Source organism: Mirounga leonina, unplaced genomic scaffold, assembly GCF_011800145.1.
Source record: "Mirounga leonina isolate KUSES-001 unplaced genomic scaffold, KU_Mleo_1.0 Mir_54, whole genome shotgun sequence".
Classification (NCBI taxonomy): domain Eukaryota; kingdom Metazoa; phylum Chordata; class Mammalia; order Carnivora; family Phocidae; genus Mirounga; species Mirounga leonina.
Window position 1 is genome coordinate 2,302,071 of NW_023270812.1, and position 26,075 is coordinate 2,328,145.

At 46.1% G+C, this 26,075-nt stretch overlaps 1 protein-coding gene across 3 annotated transcripts in view; it reads left to right on the forward strand.

The window, feature by feature from the left end:
- LOC118001838 (probable palmitoyltransferase ZDHHC14) overlaps positions 1-26,075 on the forward strand; it is a 268,086-nt gene that overhangs the window by 118,164 nt on the left and 123,847 nt on the right. The gene's annotated exons all lie outside the window — the stretch shown is intronic.

The following is a 26,075-nucleotide window of genomic DNA, read 5'->3' on the forward strand; positions in this document are numbered from 1 at the left end:
AAATTCTTAGGAGCCAGGTGGTAGACAATCTGAAAACATGAAAACATGCTCAGCCTCATTAGTAATCAGGGAAATGTAAATTAGGATCACAATGACATACTATTCTACTCCCACTAAATTGGCAAGGATTAAGACATCTGACTATAAGTGTCAGCAATGATGTGTGTGTGGAATGAGGACCTCTCCGGTACTGCTGGCAGGGAGGGGTGTCATCTGGTCTCACCACTTTGGGAAAAAAGTTGGTATTACCTTGTGAAGCAGAACATGCCTATAGCCTCCGACTCAACAGAAACATATATTTTATGATTTCTTCAAGAGACGTGTTCGAGAATGTTCTTGACAATAATGTTCATCGTAGCAAAAAACTAGAAACAATCTAAATGTCCCAGGACAGAAGAACAAATAAATGCACTGTGGTGTATTCACACAATGGACGGCCATACAGCAGTGAAAATGAAGAAACTACAACCACATGCAATGATACGGACGTATCTTCAAAATTGAATATTCGATAGAAAAAAGCAAGTTCCCAAAGCACACACAGTAAAATATTGTGTTTATGAAACTCAAAAGCAAGTAGATTTAAGCAATATATTGTTAGGATGCATCCATATGTGGTAAAACTATGTTTAAAAGCAAGGGTGGTTGGGGCACCTGGGTGGTACAGTCGGTTAAGCATCCGACTGTTGATTTCGGCTCAGGTTATGATCTCGGGTTGTGAGATTGAGCCTTGCGTCAGGCTCCTCACTCAGTGGGGAGTCTGCTTGAGGTTCTCTCTCTCCCTCTCCCTCTGCTTCCCCCCCCTACTCTCTCTCTCACACACATAAATAAATAGAATCTTCAGAAGCAAAGGTGGTTATCTGGGGAGGGTTAGTCTGGAAGGTGGGATCTGGGAGAAGCACCAAGTTGACTCCAATGATAATTGGTAATGAGTTCTGACCTTTAGTTGTATGGTAGGATTGGGGGTGGGGGATGTTTTCTTTGGGCCCGCATAACCTTCTATCTCTCCACCCATCATCCATATCAAATACCACATAATAATTTTTAAAGTAGAGGCTCACTGAGCTCTTAAGTAAATGTGACTTGTTGCCATTGGGTGACAAAGTAACAGGATTCTTTTTAAGAGGAAGCCGTGTCTGATGGATCAATTAATATCCCATCAGGGAACAAATCGTCATATGGTTGGGGGAACCAGTGGCTGGAATCTACTTAGACCTTGAAAAAGTCTCTGATTAATGACTCTATCATAAGTTACTAAAACCCTGATGTCATTGTGGGTTGGGGAAATATTTACTCATGGATAGGGAGGCAGCAATCAGAGGTAATAAACAAAAAAATAGGAATTCAATGAGCCTTCATCTATGTGTAGAGGTCTAAGCTTGTCGTTTCTGTAGTGATCAGTCAATATTTGCCTCATCGTGTATTTTTAATGAATGATTTGGAAGAGGAACGCACGAGCAAGAGAATCCCCTGGTGAGAGGGAGCTCCACGTGCAGCCAGGCGGTGAAACACCGAGCACGTGAGGTTGAAGGTCAAGGTCAGGGCTTGTGTGACTCAGAAACACAGCGGACCAGCTTTAGTGTGGACAGCATACCTGTTCAGTGATTTCCACTTCTGGTTAAATTCCCCTCTGGGCATGGATGCTTGGTGGGAAGACACGGTCGCTTCTGTGGTTAAGAGCTCTTGCCAACTGAGCCCATAATAGAGTCTCTTAAGTGTTAAAGAACAAGTGTCATTTCTGGTAAAGGTGGGACTTGTGGTGTCATTCACTTTGATTCAGCACAATCTTTTAATCCCTTGTGAGAAACTTGCCGTGTCTCACCTCAAAATGTAAAGACAGACTGAACCCAGTGTTCGAGTCCCTGTCTAACCGCCAGTGACTACACTGAACAACTGTGATTCTGTCAGCCTCTTTTGGTTTCCCCTTCAGTAAAAGGAAAAGGTGATGATTTCTGATGTCTACTTCAGGTCCAATGTTCTGTGACTCTGGGAGTCTCTTCGTAAAGAACCACATGTCCTCCCACCCCTCCTAGAGTCAGCAGAGGCTAACGTGGCCTGCCTGCCCTCTGACTCACACTGTTAGTTGTGCTTCCATTGGGTGGGAACCCCCAGTTTGTGAGTTATAACGCAGACCTCTATAATTGTCTACATTATTTCTCAGTTGTATTAATTATGTTCCAGGTACCTGTCCCCAGACCATGCAAAGGATAGTAAACTTAGCAATGACAAGCTAGAACTTTCCAGAGTCTTTCCAGAACATATTAGATGTGGTACTTAGATGGTGCATGGAAAAAGCCCATTAACTTTAGTGAGCTCATTTATGTAAAACTTATCAATAGATACGTTTTATAGGGGTCTAAGGGAAATGTTTGTGTGAGCTGTTGTCTGTAGCTAAAGGAGAACTGCCTCTCTGGGTACTGTGGAGTAGGTGTACCACTGTGCTTGCCCACGGCTTCCTAAACACCTGGGTCCTTACACCCAGAGTGAGTGAGGCCATTGAGAACCTGTGTGCCCTGAGCATCCTACTCTTTTCTTTTTTAATTTTATTTTATTATGTTAGTCACCATACATTACATCATTAGTTTTTGATGTGGTGTTCCATGATTCATTGTTTGCGTATAACACCCAGTGCTCCATGCAGAACGTGCTCTCTTTAATACCCATCACCAGGCTAACCCATCTCCCCACCCCCCTCCCCTCTAGAACCCTCAGTTTGTTTCTCAGAGTCCATAGCCTCTCATGGTTTGTCTCCCCCCTCCAATTCCCCCCACCTTCATTTTTCCCTTCCTACTATCTTCTTTTTTTTTTTTTTTAACATATAATGTATTATTTGTTTCAGGGGTACAGGTCTGTGATTCAACAGTCTTACACAATTCACAGTGCTCACCATAGCACATACCCTCTCCAAAGTCCATTACCCAGCCACCCCATCCCTCCCAACCCCCACCACTCCAGCAACCCTCAGTTTGTTTCCTGAGATTAAGAGTCTCTTATGGTTTGTCTCCCTCTCTGGTTTCATCTTGTTTCATTTTTTCCCTCCCTTCCCCTATGATCCTCTGTCTTGTTTCTCAAATTCCTCATATCAGTGAGATCATATACTCGTCTTTCTCTGATTGACTTATTTCACTTAGCATAATACCCTCTAGTTCCATCCATGTCGTTGCAAATGGCAAGATTTCGGGGTTTTTTGATGGCTGCATAATATTCCATTGTGTATATATATATATATATATATATATATATATATATATATACCACATCTTCTTTATCCATTCATCTGTCAATGGACATCTAGGCTCTTTCCACAGTTTAGCTATTGTGGACATTGCTGCTATAAACATGGGGTGCATGTGCCTCTTTGGATCACTACATTTGTATCTTTGGGGTAAATACCCAGTAGTGCAATTGCTAGGTTGTAGGTAGCTGAGCATCCTACTCTTTTTTTTTTTTTTTTAAAGATTTTATTTATTTGATAGAGAGAGACACAGCGAGAGAGGAAACACAAGCAGGGGGAGTGGGAGAGGGAGAAGCAGGCTTCCCGCCAAGCAGGGAGCCCGATGCGGGGCTCGATCCCAGGACTCTGGGATCATGACCTGAGCCGAAGGCAGACGCTTAACGACTGAGCCACCCAGGTGCCCCGAGCATCCTACTCTTAAAAGGTCCCCATCCCTCAGTGTCCAAAGTCCTGCAGGCCTAGGCATAAACACACACACAGGCGCGTATCTGCTGAATCAGTTTTCTCTCTTCGTCCCCCTCAGGATACCACTAGGCCACGTGTAACTTAACCCCTCAGTGCTTGACAGTAAGTATGGACACTGCCCTGCTCTAGAACGTTCTCCTCTTGGCTTTCTGCTGTCTTGGATTCTCTTCCTACTTTCTGACGTCTCTTCCGTATGCACTTCCCATCTTCCTGCTCCACCTGGCCTTCCGAGTTTGCTCTTCTTCTGCCCCTGGCTCTCTTTGCAGTCTGCAAGAGGGGAAGCAGATGTAGATTTTAGATGGGCCTCACAGGAAGCATAGATGAGCGACGGGGCAGGGTTGCCAGGGATGCTGGTCTCATGCAGACTGCATGTGGTTCTCATCCATCACGGGACACGGGACTCTGCCACGCAGCCACGCCCATCTGTGGCCCGGGTGGACCACTACACTCTGCCCACCCTTTTCGAGGCTTTGGCTCCACACCTAGGCTGCTTGCTGCTGATGTTTTGCCATTTCCTTGAAAATTTTCTCTCCTTGCAGTATTTTTAAAAAATGATACAAATAATGGGACACCTGGGTGGCTCAGGTCATGATCCCAGGGTCCTGGGTCCTTGCTCCCCACTGAGCAAGGAGCCTGCTTCTCTCTCTGTGTGCCACTCCCCCTGCTTATGCTCTCTCTCTCTCTGACAAGTAAATAAATAAAATCTTTAAAAAAAAGATACAAATATAATTTTTTTCATCAAAACTGACCTTTGTTTTAGAAATAAAAGCATGGAAAGCTATTGTCTCCAATTTCACTCTCGCCAATCCCAGTCTCCCCTCGGTGCCAAGGCCTCTTGCCTCTTTTAATGCAAAGTTGTCTCCGTCTGTTTCTAAAGTTCAGATCTGTTTGTGCGTGAGTTCCCAAGCCACACCGTGGGGGCAGAAGGCCTGGATTGCTTACCTCATGTTTCCACCTGGACGGTGGTTCCAGGTACCACTGGAGTCAGAAAGGATTTGCAGGTGCGAGCAGGAAGAGGAGTCGCCCTGTGCCCGAGACTTGTCTCAGGATATTTGCTTCCTGGTGCCGTTCTCTGTGAAATCCAGCTAACCACTGTGCGCAGAGTGGAGCGGCGTGGGGAGTGCCATGGTGGGGGTGAGGGTGCACGAGGGGGGATTTTTATGTAAACCACGTCCACTCGCACAGATCCTCAGTGCCCAGCATGTTTCATTTCCGTGTTGGTTTAATGCATGTTCTGAGTGTTGTTGTCACTTCTTTCCCTACTGTGAATTTCTAGAGGACCCGTGTGTGTGTGTTTAGTACCTGTCACAGTGGCATAAACAAATGATATTTAACGATGCTTGTGCTGTTGATTGGATCGTGATAGCCGGTAGAGAAGGTGTCAGTTATGCCTTTTAGGGGTCTTGATTTACTAGAAACAGATGCATAGACCGCAAGCTCTAGATCGGGAAGTGGTGAACCGGACCTACCTTGACTAAGAGAGTGACAAACACTATCTCAAGTGCCTCGTACGTGTGAAATAGTGCCCAGATAATAGTACACTGCTCCCGCCTGCAGCTATTATCCTCATTTCAGAGTTGAGGAAACTCAAGCAGAGGGAGGTTAAGTAATTTGAAGTCATGTAGCAAGTAAGCATGGAGCAGGGCTTTGATGCAGTCATGCTGATGCAGGCTCCATGGCCCTGGCCACCAGCTGTCTCATGTGGGCTCCCGGCCAGGCCACCTTGCTCACTCCAGAGCCCTCTCCTTCGCTCACAGCTCTACATCCGTCTGGAATGTCAGCAGCTCTGCTCCTGATCTGGTCATTTCCTCCCTTAGGATCTTTGTGACCCATCTTTCAGAGATGGTGCAGAATTCCTGCATGACGTGGGACACAGTCTGTGGTTCATCACACAGCCAACCACGTACACACTGTGAGCTTCTTTGGGGAAATAAAGCAATAATAAATAAATGGCTTATTTAGAAGCGGGTGAACTTTTTGGAACAGATAAAAACATATCTGTCTTTCAGTACTTGTATTTTCTCATTTCTACACCTCATCAGAATTCAGGATTTGGCTACACTAAGTATTCTTAAAGCATTCTTCTCCCCTTATTAAGGAATGAAATATTTTACGTATGCCAGGTAAATATTTTTCCTAACCTCAGGAAAAGCCTGTGTTTCTGCCTTTGTATGCAATTAGTGTTTTTTTTTAAGATTTTTATTTATTTATTTATTTGAGAGAGAGAGAGAGAGCACAAGCAGGATGAGGGGTGGGGGGGGGAAGAGAGAAAATCTCAAGCAGATTCCATGCTAAGTGTGGAGCCCGACATGGGGCTCGATCTCACAACCGTGAGATCATGACCTGAGCTGAAATCAAGAGTCGGACGCTTAACCAACTGAGCCACCCAGGCGCCCTCTGTATGAATTAGTATGTCATTAACAATGACAGAAAGTTCAAAAGAATGCAGAAAAGAAACGAAATCCTAGTACTGGGGAACACTGAACAAGACATGTATGTACCTGTCATATCAGTGTCCTAAACTTGTTTCTGCAGTACTTCATTAAATAAAGCACCCACTTCTAAATAAAGTGTAGTTGGTGCTGTTATGCTTAAGGACATTCTTCAGCTGAGGACGCCAGGAGAGATGGCCCCAGCTGGTTGGTTACATCTCGCTCTTAAGCACAGATTGCTCTTAATGGCTCAGTGTTCTCTCTAAGATGTAAACAAAATTGACTATTCAGCACCATTCTCCTCTCGTTCTGTTATTAGCTTCCATAAATGTGCACTAAAACCTCAGGAGTTGTCATCGATGTGCCTATAGACAAGATGTTTCACAGCTGTGAACGCGGAGGTAGCCTGCTCATACTTGCTAGTAAAGCCGGTGCTGGTCGTTTCAAGAGTCGGGGTCAGATTGGATGGTGATTCGGTCGTTTCTGAACATCTCACACCCTTACCTAAGCCGTTACCATTCCTCGCTGCAGTCTGCGTCCCATCTGGGATTCTGTCAGTGGAAACACAGACTCACGGCTCTTTTTACCTTTTGCTATGTATTATTTATGTTGTAAGGGACACCTGACTAAATGCTGCACATACATTTACTTCACTTACCTTATTATTATTATTATTGTAGTATTTGTGTATTATATACATATCCTCATTCTTTATGATTGTTGTAATGTTATTATGGGATGATTATCACTGTGGTTTTATACATTAAGAAACAGAGGCTCAGAGAGGCTGGGTTACTTGCCTGAGTCACACAGCTAGTGGTGGAATTAGAGATCAGAATCCAGGCTTTTTCTGATCTGAAGATGAGGCTCCTTAGCCACCCATCGTGGATCTTGAAGGGAACTTAGAAACGTTGATTTCCAGCCCCTCATTTTATGGCTGCGCAAGTCGCGGCTCAGAGAGGGGGACTGACACATCCAGGGTCTCACTTGTGTCAGTGGTCTTCAGACCATCATGCTCCTCCCACCATGACCGTGACCCACTGCCGCCCAGTCCTTGCCCTTTCTCTGTGACAGTGACTGATGACTCACACAGGTCATCCTGAATGAGTTTACTTGCCTGAAATTGGTTCTGTCTATAGGAACAAAATGAGTTGAGTTTTCATTAGCAGGTGTGCAAAATGTAGATTCAGAGATTAAAAGAAAAAGCCGGGAAAAGACATGTCGAAGGCAAGTGGGTAGAGATTCTGGGCTCTCCAGTTCCTTTTGGGACGAGCAAACCAGCAAGCTCAGAGCCAAGCCCTGTCGGCCACTGCCCTCCCTTCTCGGGGGGCAGCGTGGAATCACTGCCCTGAGCAAGGGGGTGCCTCCTGCCGTGTCCTGGAGGGATTTTCACTTCCACGTCCAAAAGTCTGGTATGACATGAGTTTTCCTCTCTTTGCACACCTGTGGTCACTCTCACCTGCGCTTAGTCGGCTGTGCAGAGAGCAGGCCCCTGACCAAAACCGAAGTACAGTAGTCCCCCCTCCTTACCCACGGGGGGCACCTTCCAAGACACCGCACCCCCATGGCTGCCAGGCTCCGGGCTTCCTATAAGCAGCAGGGATGGAAGACTCTGCTGTAGGGGACAGTGTAGCAAAAATGTCCTCTGATGAGACTGTGGTTGTTTAGTATTTGGATCTCACCAAGAAGTCGGATCAGAAAGGGTCCCCAGGGCCCCCAGTGTAGACAGTAGTCTCCCCTTATCTGCGGTTTCAGTTACTTGTGGTCAACTGAGGTCCAGAAGCAGATGATCCTATTGTCAAGGTCAGTTGTAGCCTAATGCTACATCACAGTGCCTACATCAGTCCCCTCCTGTCACCTTATCATGGAGGCATTTTATCCTCTCCCATTATCATCATAAGGAGAGTACAGTACAACAGGATGGTTTGAGAGAACATGTTCACATAACCTCTATTACAGTATATTGTTGTAATTGTCCTCTTTGACTATTGTCATTGCTAATCTCTTACTGTGCCTAATTTATAAATTAAACTTTATCATAGCTATGGATAGGAGAAAACATAGTATATGCAGAGGTCAGTACCCACAGTTGGGGGGGACCACTGAACTTCACTTTTGGTGTTAATTAGTGGGCAGTGAGATGGGACAGAGAGGAGCGAGTTATGACAGATGTCATAACTTGAAGGAACCCCTGAGACAAGGGACAGACCCCTGACTCTGACTGAGCCCTGAAGCCTCTTGACCTCTAGAATGTCTTGCTGGCCTTGACCTCAGGAAGGCCGACCAGGCGCTCTTCCTGCAGGTGGGTGGGAAGTGGCCGCCTATGGTATGGGCAGTAGCCCATTCCAAGAGCATGGGAGATGGACCTATGGATCAGGGGAGCTGTGCTTTAGGGGTACCTCCACAGTTCAAAGTCTGGTTCTTGACTTGGCAGGTGCAGGGACTCAGTGTTGTCCCAGTGTTTTCAGAACTGTTTATAGCAGGGGCCTTGCAGGTATCTGCAGGATCAAGAGGATGCCAGTGGGTTGAGTGCAGCCATTTTATAGCGACCAGAATATTCTTTTCGCATCTCCAGTGTGTCCTGGGCTGGGGAAATTGGATTTGTGGTTGGAAGACTGTTTGTGAGTGGCAAGCAAGAATGAAGGGAGAAATGACCTTAAACGATATGTCACCCGAGAATGGCAAGGCCTGATGAATCACCCACAATTGAGCATATCTCTAGTAACCAGAATATTCCTGCCTTCCTGATGGAGCACCTCTCTAGGGACAGTGAGGACAGACACTACAAACTTCTCCCTCTCCGAATCTTTTTCACTATCTTTTGAACAGAGCACAGTGCAACTGATTGCATTCTGGCTCATATGATTATAATCACATTCAGGCCTTCTTTTCTGAGCTCATGCCAAATCATGCACAATGAACTGGGAGCATCCCAGGTTTCTTTAGCTGCACATTTCTAGACATTTCTTGTGTAACCTCCCGAGCTGCCTACACTCACCCACTGCATATATATATATGTTTTATTGATATATAATATACAAACAGAAAGATGTACAGGGGCTCTTGGGAGGCCCCATGGTTAAGCATCTGCCTTCGGCTCAAGTCATGCATGATCTCTGAGTCCTGAGATGAAGCCCCGCGTTGGGCTCCCTGCTCAGCGGGAAGTCTGCTTCTCTCTCTGTCCCTCCCCCCGCTGCAAGTGCACTTTCTCTCTCTCTCTCCCCTTCTCCCTCTCAAATAATAAAATCTTTTTTTAAAAGGTGTACAAATTATGGGTACAGCTTGATAAATTTTCACAAAATTACTGGAGTCACAGAGCCAGCACTCAGAGCAAGAAATAGAGCACAGCCAGCACTCCACAAGCCCCCTTTAAGCCACTACCCCGTCAGGAGGAACTGCTGTCCTCTAACATTACACGTTTAACTGCCTGTTTTTAAGCTTTATATAAATGAAACTCACAGTGTACTTTCTGTTCAACATTCTATTTGTAAGACGTGTCTATGTTGTGTGTAGCAAATACTACCTTGATATCATTGCTGTATAATATTCCATTATAATATATAATTTATTAATACATCCTACTCATGATGGACATTCGGCTTGTTTTCAGTTTGGCACTATTCTAAATAGCACTGCTATGAACATCTTGTATACGTTGTTAGGTATATTTTGAATTAGCTATATTTTGAATCTCTCCAGGTTTGCTCTCTTAAGACAATCTTCTCTCAGAGTTCTGGGTGTATGTTCTTGTCGCTCCCATGGACAGGCTCTAGGATTCCAAGTGCCTGGTCCGTGCTCTTTCTGTCATACCATGATGCCATTTGTGGACCTGGCCGATCTTCTCCGGCCAGATTATAAATCCAGTTACTAAGTAATCCATATATTTTAGTGGATTGAATGTTGTGATAAGGGACTGGAACCTAGATTTTTGGGCTGCAATGCAATATAAAATTGTGCAAGGAGGGACAAATGAAGGAGAAAGAAGGTCAAGTCTGAGACGCAATCAAACAAGAGAACTGAAGGGCTAATAAATGGGGACCCTCTGTGATCCTTCCTGGGGGTGCCTTTGTCACTAGACAATGAGATACATTAAGTTGATATATATGTGAGCCACTCCAGTTGCATCTGTCATTTTCCAGAAGCGACCTGTTCTGTGCCCATCCCATCCGTCATACACGGACACTGCAGCATGGCGGTGTCAGGGGCAGGGGGCGGGAGCAGTGTTTCTTTTGTGTGCCTTTTGGAAAGCTCTAGCAAAGTCGTGAGGGTGAGTACTGAGCGTTCCCAGGGGAGGGTAACCGGATTACTGGTACCCAGGAGGCAGGCGTCCCTGGCATCTGGCAATAGCACTGAAGTGAGCTTCAGGCCCTTGGAGATTTTTGTCACCTTGAGCTCTACTTCACTGAACCCTTCCTCAGGAGATTGTGAGCTGTGAACTCTTCCCCAAAACCGGGGAGCTGGTTTTCCTAGTGGGATTGGCTGCTTTCTTTTCTTCTTCTTCTTCTTCTTCTTTTTTTTTTTTTTTTTAAGATTTATTTATTTATTTGGGAGAGAGAGCGGGGGGAAGGGCAGAGGAAGAGAGAGAATCTCTGCTGAGCGCAGAGCCTGCTGCGGGCCTCGATCCCAAGACCCCAAGATCACAATGTGAGCCGAAACCAAGAGCCGGCCGCTTAACTGACTGAGCCACCCAGGTGTCCCTGGCTGCTTTCTCTACAGTGTGTTGGGGGGAAGGGTGTGCCCCAGAGAACCTTCCACCCTGAAGTATCTCCCGAGCAGTCAGCCACATGGTGCATCTGAAAACTTCTGTTAGGTACACCCAAACTGATCCTGAGCTGAGACATCAGCTGGGGTCAGAGCTGAACGAGGGCTGGTCGGGAGGGGTCTGCCCTACCCCATACCCAATCCTTTGTCCACATAGCCCCTTATGGTCTTGGCACTTATTACGTCTCAAAAGCAATGCCGGCATTTGCTTTTCCTTTTTTATTCTCCAAGAACATAATGTCATCTCCAAGAGAGGATAGATTTTTTTAAGTGTTGCTGTAGGCAATGCCCGTGTTCTTTATCAAAGCCCCCATGTTGGCCACAGCTTGAGCTGGTAACTGAGAAAGGGTCAGTCGGGAAGTTGTCAGAGGATTGCCTGTGGACAACTTGAAAAGGTGTGTGTGTGTGTGCACAGGTATTGTGCAAGCTTATGTGTATATTGTGTGTATGCACTTGTGTGTGTGTGAGCATGCATGTGTGTAGTGTGTATGTGTATGTATGTGTGCATCTGTGAGCATGCCTGTGTGCACATGTGTGAGTACACATGCGTGTATGTGTGTGCACGGGTGTATGTGTGTATGTGTGTGTGGGCATGCTTGTGCGTACATGTGTGTGAGAACGCATGTGTGTACGTGTGAGCATGCACGTGCATGCACACGTGTGAGCGTGCGTGTGTGTGCATGTGGGGGGGGTGAGCACGCATGTATGTGTGCATGTGTGTGTGCATGCCCAAGCACTCGTGGATGTGGACACACAGCCTGGCAGGAGGATGGCAGGGGCAGCGACCCTGTTGGCTTCTTCAGACACAGCAGGCTGCCTGCAGCTCTGTTTGTTTTCCTGGAGTCCTGTGTGGGAGGCCTGCGGCAGAAAGCCCACCCACCTGCCATCGCTTTTTCCTTTTTTTTTTTTTTTTTAATCTCCAGCAGCCCTGAGTCTAGTCGTGCTTCAGTGTGAAAGAAGTGGCACTTGGGGCGCCTGGGTGGCTCTGTCGTTAAGCGTCTGCCTTCGGCACAGGTCATGATCTCAGGGTCCTGGGATTGAGCCCCACATCGGGCTTCCTGCTCAGCAGGGAGCCTGCTTTTCCCTCTCCCTCTGCTTGTTGCTCCCCCTGCTTGTGATCTCTCTCTCTGTCAAATAAATAAATGAAATCTTAAAAAAAAAAAAAACAGCGAAGTGGCACTTGCTAGATCTTTCCCAAGCCACGGTGATGTTGGTCACTAGTTACGTTTGGAACTCAAGCAAGTGGTTCCTCAGGGCAGTCACGTACAAGCGTCAGAGGGCCTTGTGTGTGGCCGCCGAGCTTCTCGGGGCAGCAGGGAGCTGGGGGTGTGTTCGACAAATACCCTGAAGTGAGTTGGTGATGGGCTCCATGCCTGTGGAGTAAAGGCAGGGAAAGCTAGGATGAGGAATGAGCTACAATGCACAGGAGACGTAAAAGGAATTAGAGCCATCACAGTTGCTGAGAGCCCCCCGCCGTGTGTGAAGCTGGCCCCCCAGTCCCCCAGCTCTGCGAACCTGTCCCCTGCCTCTCCTGCTGTGCTTGCCATCTCCAGTGCCAGGCCCCAAACCTCCGCCCACCCCCAGTTTTCTCCCCTGTGGCTGCTGTGGTTTTTACAATCTACTTCCGCACGCATCTCCTGGGACTTAGACGGGAGCCAGAGAGACCTGGTTTGTGCCCCCCGCCCCCGTTCTGGTCTCTGTGGTTATTTCCACAGAGAATTCCAGGCCTGAGCTCTGTGATCTGCACAGTCTTTACACACTGGTGTCCTGGGCCCTCTCCTGCACGTGGGGGACACATCCCAGGAGGAACACTACCAGCCACCCCGCAGCAGGGGTGAACAGATCCCAACGGGTGACGACTGTGACCGTGAAGCCACGCGGAAGTTGTTGTTGCTCTGTGGAGGCCCCAGCACCCAGCGGTTCCCCTGGTGTTCGGTGCCATGTTGTGTAGGCTGGTGCATGATTGACTTGTGCTGCTAACAATGGGAGCCTGAGACATCCCAGGATCATCGGGGAACGTGGAGCTGTTTTTTTGATTTTCTTCCTCATGCATAGGGATCCAAACTTAGCAAAGTAGCAACTAAGCTTCAGTCCTATTGTATATATTGCATTTTTCCAATCCTGGTATTGAAAGTATGATAGTGTCTTCAAATTAGAAGCAAAGAGACTAAGTTTGATATTTATGCATGCATGCATGCATGCTTTGAACCAATCATAGGGAATAATGTGTAATTTTAATAAACCCTAAGGTAAGTAGAGCATTGCATGGAAAAAACGAGATACTTTCCTCATGTAAGTCCTTATCTTAAGAGGCTCGGTGTGTGCTGAGCAGCAGGTAGCTACTTGTCCAGAGAGATGAGCTCATGGGGAAGAGAAGGCCTAAGTGAGATAACTTTCTAAAAGGCACAGGCTTGGTTGTTCTGGAAGCATAACTGCCTTTACATGGATTCTGGAAGCAACTTAAGCTCCCCATGGATGGTTCAGAACCATCCATGTCCCAGATGACCAGCAGGTAAGGACCTTGGAACCTTGGGTCCCAGTCTCAGCTCTGGCCCTCAGGAGCTATGTGGCCCTGGGCAAGTCCCTTCCCTCTCGGCTCTTCCCCTGCAGAAGGAAAGGGTTCCACTTGTTCGCTTCATCAGGCGACATCTACAGAGTGCCCATTAGGGTCTGTTTGCTTTGCCTCGTCCTGGGAGTAAAAAGCTGACCAGCTGGTCCCTGCCCCCAAGGGACGCAGTGTCCTGTTGAGAAAGAGGAGTAACAAAACCAGCAATTAGAGCACAGCAGGGCAGTGAACGGATGCCCAGGATGCTTTGGTGGCACAGAGATGGACACTGAAGAGCTGGGAGGGTCGCTCAGGAAGGCCTTCTTGGAGCCGGTGGTGCTTGGGCCAAGTAGAAAGGAAGGGAAGGGCATTGGCAGGACAAGAGGTGATTTCCAAGGTCACTTCCAGGTCTAAAGCGTTGAGTCTAACTGAGGTGCATGATCTATGCAGAATTCTGGGCAGATGGGTTTTCCTTTGCACCTAGCTGTGTCCTGGCCTGGGGCAGTGGCCCCCGAAGGAGTCCCTTCCCCATTCTAACTGGATGGAGGAACCTGCAGGGACACTGCTGTTGTTACCCCTGGATTCCTGCCTGTATGCACTTTGGCTGTCCATGCTTCTAGCTCCTTCTTCCCCAGCTCTCACAGCACAGAAGTTCTATTGGAACATATTTAATTAGAGATTACCTGGTAGTCTTAGTTTATGCAAGAAACGAGTTCCTGAAGATCTCCTATGAGATAAAACACCTAATTTGAGACTAGTTTTCCATTGAAATAAGTTTATAGAAAGGGGGATGTGATCTTCAAAGACATAAATCTACAACCATTAAAAGGATATTTGTGCTTGTTTTGAGCAAAATGTTTGAAAAGCATAATTATACACACATAATAATAGTGTTTTACAATCTTTCTTTCCGAAGTTATTAGATTTTTAGTGTTTTCCAGTATGAGCACGAGCACCTACCTCTTAATGATCACGTAAATGACATTTGGGACATGTTTTAAAGATTTTAAATTATAATAGCAGTAGATATTTAAATAACAGAATTGTCACTAAAATCGCTTACATGTGTTCTGAGACATGGAGCAAAAGTGTTGGTCATAGGATGCTGGTACAAAGGATAGCTGGTATTTCCATTGACCTAGGAAGGTAGTACTGAATACTCGTTCTTTTTTTTTTAAGATTTTATTTATTTATTTGACAGAGAGAGACACAGCGAGAGAGGGAACACAAGCAGGGGGAGTGGGAGAGGGAGAAGCAGGCTTCCCGCAGAGCAGGGAGCCCGATGCGGGGCTCGATCCCAGGACCCTGGGACTAAGACCTGAGCTGAAGGCAGACGCTTAACGACTGAGCCACCCAGGCGCTCCTGAATATTTGTTCTTAAGAGGGGAATAAGTAGTGTGACATGGTTGACAATTCACTTCCTGCTAACTTTGAAATGATATGGTTCTTGGTAATTTTTTTAATTTAGAGGGCTTTGGAGTTTTGCACATACAATGAAGATTTATGAATACTTCTATAATCTTACTATTTCAAATTCACATTAATTCAAATCTACACAAAATGTACCTGCACTCTGTTTGTTTCCAATATGTCTGTGAATTAGGGGAGGACAGATGAAATGTACATGCAGATATATACTTAAAACCATGGAATGTTGGAACTGAAAGGCTCACTTGGGGAAGGCAGTTAGTCCAACTCCATTTACAGATGAAGAAGTGGGTGCCCAGGTAGGTAGAGTTGGGAGCTCATACAGTGAGTCAGATCTTTGTTTTGTTTTATGGTTTGGAGTCAGACATACTAGCTAACTCTGAAGTTACAGCAATCTAGCTCAGTGCCCATCGTGTAATATAGCTCAGAAAATTCTGGAGATCAGCCTTGAGTAAGGGACTCCTGCATTTTCCACTCTGAACCTTAGCTTTAGAGCCAGAGGCTTCTTAGGGATCAGGCGAGGCTGCTCTGTTTCCTAGAAAGGCAGAACTCAGGAGCAGCAGGGGAGCGAAGGGGCTGACCCTGAAATTTCTTGTTGGGCCATTGGCCCTCAGCCACACCTCTCCCATACCTGGAGCACAAGGAGCAGCTTTGATTCTTTCACTGAGGGTTGATGGCATCAAGCCTCCCAATCCACGGTGAGGAATGTAAGGCCTCAGAATAAAGGGGCAGCCTTTGAGATGGTTGTCTTAATTAACCTAATTAATCTGTAAATTGCTCTAGTATATAATAAATTGTATTTAAAAAGCCACAAAGCTGGGCTGCACAAAGATACCCAACTCTGGCATGAGGTGGTCCTAGATTTGCCCTTTACACTCACTACTTAGATGACCTTTGACAAATTGCTTAGCGGCTCCATGTGCTCATTCTAGTCCAATACCTACCATGGGATTGTTGTAAGATTCAATGCAGGCTTTGTTTCAGGTCCCTGGCCCTATCCATTCAGCACGTTCCTGCCAGCCTTTATAAATACAAATATTATGTCAAAAGCCAAACAGATTAAAATGGCTTTCACAACTAAAAATGGGAAATTCCACCATCAGGTAATTAGAGTTTAGACTTGATACATAATCTCAAATTAAATTTCAAATGTTAGCGAGAAGCTGGTAAATCTGCATTCACAGGCAGGAATGGATTTGACAGTGTGTCACTAGTTTTCACAGTAGCTCTTTCATTAAGTGTGGGGGGTGTCATCTTGTTTATGGGCCTTGTTGGCTTCCCCTCCCCCATTTTCTGCTTCTGTGATCTTAGGGAAGTAACTGGCATAGGAAGCACGGGTGTAGGAAAGAAAATCCAGGAGTCTACTTCCTGGTGGTATGGATTTTAAGGAAATTATTTCTTTTATGGTCCCCCCAAATTACCAAAACTATTTTTTCAAGATTTATTTATTTATTTGAGAGAGAGAGAGTGCGAGCGAGCATGGAGGGGGGAGGGGCAGAGGGAGAGAATCTCAAGCTGACTCCCTGCTGAGCAAGGAGCCCCCCACATGGGGCACAATCTCAAGACCCTGACCCTGAGATCACAACCCTGAAATCATGACCTGAGCCGAAACCAAGAGTCAGACACTTAACCGACTGAGTCACCAAGCACCCCCCAAAACCAATTTTAATAAGTTTTTTTAATTATTTGAAAAGTAATTTAAAAGTAATTTTTTAATGATTTTTAGAAGTCTGCTCACTATAAATTGTGTTTTTCTTTTCTTCCTTTCCATTTCCTTTCCTTTCCTCCCCCCATTCTTTCTCTCCATTCTTCTCCATACAGACCAGGTTTAAAAAAGCAGAGGACTTACACCTTCGGGCTCTGGGCGCTGGTGTCCAGACTGCCCCTCGGAGGGCTGCGCTGCTCTCTGTCCTCCCAGGAGCAGGCGGGAGGACAGTTCTCCCCTCTCTGTCTCTCAGTTCTCCCCTCTCTGTCTCTCAGTTCTCCCAGTCTCTTTCTCTCTCTCTCTCAAGCCTTGGGGGCATTTGTCAATGTGAATCTACAAATGGTATTTTCAATTTGCCTTTCTTCGATTGCTAGTGAGGTTGATGCCATCTTAATTTCTTCTGTGTTAGGGTCTTTCCCTGCCTTTTGGGGGTGGCCATCTTCTTTGTTTTGTTTCATGGTTTATAAAATAGGTGATGTGTGATCTAAAAATGCCTTTCTCAGCTTGTCTCTATCCACAGTATGTTAATGGAACCCCCGGGACTTCGGCCTGTGGTGTCCTCTTCTCTCCAGTCTTCACTGCCTTTGACATGATTTCTTCTTGTGGTGTCCCTGTGGGGGTTCTAGAGGGAGGTTGGGACGAGGGATACCAGACATGCCTGGTCAGTGGCTAGGCAAACCCCACCAAGAAGACTTTTGACTTTGATTTTTATGCCTCTCACAGTCCTAGCAATCCACAGGGGCACAAAAGTTGGCATAGCCTTATTCCAGAAAGAATATTCTTTTTTTTTTTTTTTAAGATTTTATTTATTTATTTGACAGGGAGAGACACAGTGAGAGAGGGAACACAGCAGGGGGAGTGGGAGAGGGAGAAGCAGGCTTCCCGCGGAGCAGGGAGCCCGATGTGGGGCTCGATCCCAGGACCCTGGGATCATGACCTGAGCCGAAGGCAGACGCTTAATGACTGAGCCACCCAGGTGCCCCCAGAAAGAATATTCTTTAAACTCATTAAGAAACAAAGACTCACTGGTAAATGTGTATCCCTTACAATTTTGTATAAAAGATGGAAATAAAAAGGGGGGGGGAACGAGATGTTTGGTGGCATATAGCACAAGATTACAGAAATGCAGTGGGTAAATACAGAGATTTAAGAGGATCTTTAGGAAATACAGAGTGGTTCATCTGTATTCACTTTACAAGCTTCATTTCTGTTTATTTGCAACCTTTTAATAGGTACCAGTTTTCCAGCTTCCTGGCTGAATTTTAAGGTCTCTTCTGTGACATATAATTGCTCATAAACATGTCTTCTCATTCCATCTTAATTCCTTATATATCTTTTTTAACACATTGAGAAGTCAGATTCGGAGGGTCATTGCTTTTGTAAAATTTTCATATCACCTTGAACACAGTCCTTTCGACCATGGAGAGGTTACTCAGGCTTTGGTTAATTAGTGACAGAACCCAACTAATAATTTGCAAGTTTTCCCTACATCCAGAGGGAGCCCCGTATATACCACTCAGCTAGTCAGACAAAATTGCAGGTAGAAAGGATGCTCAGGATTTATTCCATTAAGTGATTCTGCTCTATTCACTCTAGGAAGAAGAATATTCCATTGTGTTTGGCAGATGTAATTTCCAAATGTAGTTTGTGCCTGATGGAGCCATGTGTGTGTTGGTGAGCTGTTGCTATAGAACAATTACCCCAGAATTTGGTAGCTTAGAACAACAAACATTTATTATCTCGTAGTGTCTGGGTCAGAAATCCAGCACAGCTTAGCTGTGTCCTCTGGCTCGGGGTGTCTCGCAGGGTTGCAGTCATCTCAAGGCTCAACTGGGAGGGACATGCCTCTAAGCTCACTCATGTGCCCATTGCCAGAGGCCACCTTCGTGAGCCTTGCCATAAACCCGTTGGGAGCCTCTCCACAGACCATTCATAGCATGACACCAGCCAGGCCTCCCTCCAAGAGAGCCAGCAAGAGAGCAAGAGAAAGTGAGCAAGAGGGACGTTGTAGTCTTTTTTGTGACCTAATCTTGGAAGTGATAACCCATCACTTTTGTTGCCATTTTCCAGAAGTCTCTAAGGCTAGCCTCCACTCCAGGTGGGTCTGATTACCAGGAGGCAGGGATCACTGGACCCATCGGTGGCCCCGTGAAAGGACTTCTTTCCATGGTGTTTCAATTAAAATGAATTAATTAAAATTTGGGGCATCAGATGGTGCAACATTAGTGCTTCCTCTGATCCCACAAGTCTTCAGCGGCTGTGGGAGAAGAGCATTCACTGCCAGCGAATCCCACAGAGCCAGTTACTGGTTTCAAGCTCCTTTCCCCCCCCATACTTCTCTTTCACAGACTGCTCACTCAGCCTCTCTTCCAGTGGCTTCTAATCACTTCTTGAGTTCCTCTCCGAGCTTTAACTCACTGGCCTCTGAAACAAACGCGCAGCTCTCATGGGCTTTAACTTTGGAAGGCAGGGAGGCCACTGGACTAAACTAAAACAAGTGTAGAAAATTACCAGCAATGCACACAAGTGCACGACTAGCTCTTGTAGGAGGAAAAGAATAATATTAAGGGAGTACCCAGTATATACCCAGGGCTTTGCTGAAGATCTTCCAAACAGGAACCCATCAGCTCTCAAGCCAACACTACAATGGGGCTATCAGTACCTATAATTTACCATTGTTCCATCTCAAACAGGAAGAAATGAAGACCCAGCAAGAATAAGTAACTTCCTCGAGTTCATAGAGGAAGTGCCAGATTTAAGATCTGAAGCCACTTGTTCTGATTCCAGGGCCTAAGGTCTTCCCACATACCATGGAACTTGTCACATGGCCCTCTGGACCCACTCCCCGGATTCTGGGGTAGAAGTGAGTCAGGTTCTTGTCTTAGTGGTCAGTCTACTTGGTCTTGTCAGGGTGAAGTTCTCAGACTCCAGTCAAGGTTAGAGATAAGATGGAACCCCTCCTCCATCTCTTCCAGAACCTTCTTCACACTCTTGCATTTACCGTTGGCAATTTTCTTCTTCACACGGGAGGTATTTTAGCATTTGGGCATCTCGCCCACCTTTGGCCTCATGAATGAGGAAGGAGCTTCACTACCTGTCCCCACTTTGTCACCAGTCTTCAGTTGGCCCCCTTTCCTCCCCCCTACTTCAGAATATGTGAACTCATCTTCCACTAGACCAATGCAAATGCACCAAGTGTTGATTGGGAAGGCTGGTTCCACTCTTCAGAACTATGGGCAGAGCTGATAGCCAAATTATTTACCAACTGCTGGAGCAAGGACTTGGAGGCTTCTAACATGGGCAGACATTAGCTTTATTTGCTGGCTCATGGAGAGGTCCATGGAGTGTGGGGAGAGGGGCTAGGGTGGTGAATGATGGCTGGGGAACACAGAGACACTTTGGCAGCGTCTTTAGCAGCATAGAAATGTACTTCTGTGTAGGTACATGGGTACATATCTCCCTTCCTAAAAGTAGTTTGAAATAATTTTGGGGTCACAAACCCCTTAAAGAACCCATGGATCTTCTCCTAGTAGACTGGGAAGCCTTTACCCTCCAGATTAAGACATGGCCGAAGGTAAGGCTTAGCCTCTTCTGGACCACCTGAAGACAGGTTCCCATGGGCAGAGCCCCGACCCCCTCCCAGACTTACGGCGCCTCTTATCTACTCTTAAGGAGAAGCTGACTTCTCAGCTCACTTGTAGAACAGCAGTGCTCGATACTCCTTGGTCCCGCTCACCCATTTTCCTAGGTCCAACCCAGATGTCCTATCCAATAACTCTTCTCTTCGAAAAAGCATTTTTGCAAAGCTTGCTGTTACAGTCAGACAACATTAAAATCCTGTCCTCTTGCTCAGGGCAACACTGGGCACACATTCCACTGAGGGAAGAAGGGGAGGCAAAACCCAAACTGATGGAGACTTCTGCTTGAAAAAGTCTTCCTCAAGAACTGTCCAGAATGAGCATTATAGCCACAAGATTTTGTCAGGGAGCCCATAGGCACAGCTAGAGCATTGAGGGCCAGTGCGGTGGACCTCTGCATCTTGACATTGTAGAGTCTTACAAGTGCTTAAGACATGAAGTGGCTTTTCTTGGCAGTCATGTGACTGCCCTCTCAGGTAGTTGTCCTGGAAATGTAAAAGTTCATCCTCCGAACCTGGCAGTTCTTTGGACTTCATTAATCCTACTAATGGTTTAAACCAACTGGATGATGCCTGGCCCAAGCCCCAGATGAATGAGGACTCGGTCCTGTGGGAGATGCCTTCTGATCTTTCCCCCTGTCCGTTGTATCGTTCTCCAGCTTCCCAGCTGGTTCTCCAGCTTTGCCATCTGCTCGGCAAAATTCAAGGAATGTGTGGCAGTGATTTAATTTATTGTGCTTTTCATGACAGTAACATCTTCCAAAAATTCCATCCGGATAGCCAGGCATGACTTCCTTTGCCTAAACCCCTGTTGTTGGGCTCTCATTAAATACGCTTTTCCCAGATGTCGTCCCACCATATCCTGTAAGGTTATTTCCATGATTTTCCCTAGAACTACTGAACAGCATTTGCCTTTTGACCTCCTCTTTTAAGAAATTAAGAGTCATGTTTGCCACTGGGCAGTCCTCAGGAATGCGTTCTATTTAAAAATGAACTGAGAAGATCTTATCTCAGAAGTGTGTGGCTTAAAAGAAAGAGACAGTATGAAAGTTTAGCCACAGAAGAATATACCTGGAAAAGCGCAAGTAGTTAAGTGGGGTGGTCGAGGCATTAATTGGTCAGCATGGTATTTTTCTATTTTTTTTTTCCAATGAGTTCAAAGAGTTTCATAAAAAGGATATCACTATACTCAGTAGTATCCAGTAAGATTACCCAGGCTTCTGGGTGTTACCTGGCACCTTCCACCTGTTCTCACCTGAGGTTCATCGTCTGGCCTGCTTGACAGGAGTCTAAATCAGAGAGGTAGATTCAGTCCCTCTCTGGCTTCTCGGAAGCGGGGACTTTGGACTTTCTGCACCCACCCTGTTCTCAGGGGAAGCAAGTTACTCCTTGGGCATAGACCGGGAATTTTAGGGAGCGTCTCTTTTTCCGTAAATGAGAGTTTCGCTTTAGCACTGCGCCCCTCAGGACCCCTCAGTACTGATGCAGGACTAACTCATGCTGTTTGTGTGGCACATTCAGAAATAGCTGGAGTGTCTTCACCCTTCAGTGTCAAAGCTGTTTCACAGGGACTCTGGAGTTACAAGCACTCTTCTAGGTAGAAACTATGGAGCTGGCTACTTATCAAATGGAACTGAGAAGCAGAGCGCAAGAGCAGTGTTCTTGACCTTGGAGCACTCAGGTGTTCTCCCTCGCTAGTCTTCCCTGAAGCTCAGGGGCTGCCCTGAGCAGTTAAAGATCTGTGTGTCCCTGGAGCTGCAGAAACTGAAATGTGGCCTGCACCCCTTCCCTGTGTCCCATGTGTTAGGGGCTCTGTGCCCCCTGGCAGTGGTCATCTTCACCCCACGGGTCAGGGCTCCAGCCCGTGCTCACAGCACAGGATCCTGGGCTTAGCCGTCTGTTTGGCAGGTCTGTGAATTGTTTCCTGTCCATTTGCTGGTGATCCATCATTGAGAGGTGCCATCTCCCATGACTCCTGGGCCTCTCTTCTCCCCAAACTGGGCAAGGCACCTGCAGGCAGAATCAAGTTTCAGGTTTTCTGGGCATTCTTAATTACATATAATGAGGGTAATTGAGATCATTATAAGAAGGTAAAAAGAAGGGCGCCTGGGTGGCTCAGTTGGAAGCGACTGCCTTCGGCTCAGGTCATGATCCTGGAGTCCCGGGATCGAGTCCTGCATCAGGCTACCTGCTCAGCAGGGAGTCTGCTTCTCCCTCTCCCGCTCCCCCCTCTTATGCTCTTTCTCTCTCTCACTCTCTCTCTCAAATAAATAAATAAAATCTTTAAAAAAAAAAAAAGGTAAAAAGAAGTACAACTATTACTGTATTTTACTAAGAAAATATAGAGGGTGCAGATCAGAACTGGTAGTTGCTGGGTGGGGCGGGGATGGGTGAAATAGGTGAAGGGGATTACGAGGTACCATTTTCCAGTTATAAAATAAATAAGACATGGCGATGTAATATACAGCATAGTGAATATAGTCAATAATATTGCAACAACTTTGGTGACAGATGGTAACTAGACTTATTGTAGTGATCATTTTGTAATCTATATAAATATCGAATCACTCTATTTTACACCCGAAACCAATACAATATTGTATGTCAATTATTCTTCGATTTAAAAAAAAACTGCAGACCTCATTGTGGTATAATTGAGAGAATGTGCCATGTGCACATGGGCTTTGAAGACAGCCACATCTGATATGAATTCTCATTCTGAAATTTACGGGCTGGATGTCTTCAGTCTAATCAGTGAACCTCTTATGACTTAGTTTTCTCATCTGTAAAATGGTCTCAATAATGCCAAGGTCATAGACTTTTTGTAGAGAGTTCATGAAATACGGTATGTGAGACTGCTTGAAATGTAGGTTCTTGACCAAAAACTGAAAATTTCCGTCCTCTCCCTGCAATCCCCCTGTCTAGCTGCCGGTTCCTTTAAAAACTGGGTGACCACATCTGTGTGCCTTCCCCTCTGTATCTGTCTGATCTGACCTCGCCTTCTAATGGGCTGGATAATTACATGGTAGGAGTCCTCCCCACCATCAGGGAAGAAAAATGCCTTCACCATTTTTTTTAGTGCAAAAACACTTTATACAGTAGAATAATCAGAACCATGGGCAGTGTTTAGGGGGGGCAAAAGGAATCATCCGCTAATGAACACTAAGTGCTGCCCCTTTAGATAGGGAAAATTAATCAGCAGCCCCCAACAGCAACCCAGTATCCACAAATTCTCGGTGAATTGCATTCTATTCATTTTTAATTTCATTTTGTTTTTATTTCTACCAAATACATGCTTCTGAAACTGTCCTTACCCGATGGCCTCCCACTTGGTGTCAAAAGGTTCATGGGCTTGTTAAATTGCTCACCTTGTTTTGTTCTTATTTCTCTCCTTTTGAGAAATAGAATTTTTTTTTCTTAAATATGTGTGTAGGCTTTTTCTTCTCCCCTCAAAAGCACTGTATTTCCATTTTGTGTAAGTGTCATGTACTCTTTTTCAAATAGCGGTGTCTCTGCTATTGAAAACAACGTTGTTCTGTAAGTTCATGAGTGAAGTAGATCTGCCATCCAAGCTCACATGCGTCTCTGTCCCAACAATTGGCTGTTTCTCAACTGTATTTATCCTCCATTATCTTACTTCTAAGACGTTTATGATGATGGGTATGTTAAAAACCAAATCTTCAACTCCTCCTCAATCTTAGAGAAATATTATAAAGGAAATTTACTCGGTAATTCTTCGTCTGCAAAAGGAAGCAGGTGGCCCTCCTTCTCCCCCAGGAATAGGAGAAAATTACCCAGGACATCTGGGTGAGGAGAGCTTTAGCAGGGTAGGAGAGAGCTGTCAGCAGAAGTAGGGGATGAAGATTGAGATGAGGATCTGCTCATCTTCATGCACGGTTTCTTTAACTTTGAACTTCATGATGATCTTTGCTACACCTCGCCTTGCACCTCACCACCCACAGTGTGGACCTCGAGCACTCGGGTCTGCTCTGATGATTCTGTTAAAATCAATTAGCAAGTATTTGCGGAGTGCCTGCCCCGTGGCAGGAAGCATCTGGGGTGCTGAGGATAGAGGAGTGACTCAATAGCCTGCAAAGACCCCTTCCTGCTGGACTTGCAGGGGAGTCCAGTCCAGGTAGGTGTGAGAAGGCCCCACCTTCTTGCTTGGCAATCGACCACGGAAGGCCTGGACGCAGTGAATACAGCAAAGAGTTTTGTGGCTCTGTGTTCTTGCAGATGCCACTTCTCTGTGCTGGTCTAACTCTTGCTTGGCTGTCAGTGCCCACTCCAGAAAGCCTTCACTGATTCCATCCAGGCCCTGGCCAACTGGTCTCCTTCAGCATTCCCTCCATATCCTCTGTACCCCTGTCACCAAACTTGCTGTTGTGTTTGTAGTTACCTGGTTTGGGGGTCTGTCTCTTCTACTGGAAGGTGAGCCCCTGGAGAGCAAGGATCTTGTCTTGATTTTCTCATGTCCCTAGCATTTGGCCTTGTGTATGCTGGCATGTAGTATGTGCTCAGTAAAAGTGTGAGGAGCGATTGGATGAAGGAAGGAATGATGCTCAGTGTCACAGGACACCCACAGTATCCACAGTACTTGCTCTCCATCTGTAGAAGCTTCCTAAAACTCATGCAAAGGCCAAATGGCTCTGACGTAGTCTTCATAACACCCAAGGCCACTTTCCCATAGCAGTAGCTTCTGGACACTGGAAGGAAAGGACTTCGCCCAGTGTGGTGGGGCAGGGTGGCAGGGGGCGAGCACACTGTGGCACAGCCTTCAGTGATGTGTAAAGCTATGTTTGCTGCTCTAACAAACCCGGGAGAGCAGACTGAGGCCCTGGAGGTGGGGTGGCTGTGGACAACAGCTGGCAGGAGGGAGGAGAGAACAGACCACATAAACGACAATTACATGCTGAGTGGTACCAGCAGCACCACCCCGCGGGCATCATGGGGCCACCTCCCAGCAGAGAGCCTGATGCCCCCCAGTGTCTTGGGACAGAAGAGAAGGCCCATTGATGTTCACTGTGCAATCTAAAGCAAGGCAGAGAATTTTCATCCCAGAAAAGCTTTTCCTGAATGTATAATGATTAAACTAATTTGTGTTTAGTTAAAAATGTCTCTGCATTGAATAGTCCATTCAGCCATGATGCTCCTAACAGAGCTGTCTGCCATTCGGGTTCAACTCCATGAACATGGCCAGTGTTTGGGAAGTTTAATTCTTGTAGCTTTCCATCCCTTCTCATTCCAGAAGGCCTCTTTCCCCATCCTGCCATCCTTGGACCCAACCCCAATCCAAGGATAGGAAGAGGGACCCTACCATGAGTCTGGGACCCGAGATCTCCAGAGGGCTTGCTGGGCCATGATGGTGCCCATGTCCTGGCACATGTGGACCTGCACCTCCAGCCTCATTCTCAGCTATCTCTTGGGTTTGGTTTTGTTTTTCACTGTGACATAGGAATACCAGGGTGTAGTTGTCTTTGCTGTTAATATATAAATGTCCAGTTTAAGATGGAAAACCACGAGGGTGCCTAGAGGAGAACTTTCTCCTGTCACATGCCTGTGAGAAACTGCACAGACCAGAGATGTGAGATAACTTGGCTTTTGTATCTTTAAAGAGATGATGCTCCATACCTCGTATATGCCAACCTCATTAGGAGGCACCTGCAGAAATCAGGGGCTTTAGCCCTTTGAGGTTTTGATCTAACCTGGAATATGCATTATTGTCAAGCATCTTCTTTATAGATAGTTGATTTTTTTTGACAGCAGAGACAGATTTTCATATTTGACAATCCCTCCCCCCCTTTTTTCAGTTCAATGAGAATTTATGCATTTATTTTTAATCATATATTTCCACTACAAAAATAAGC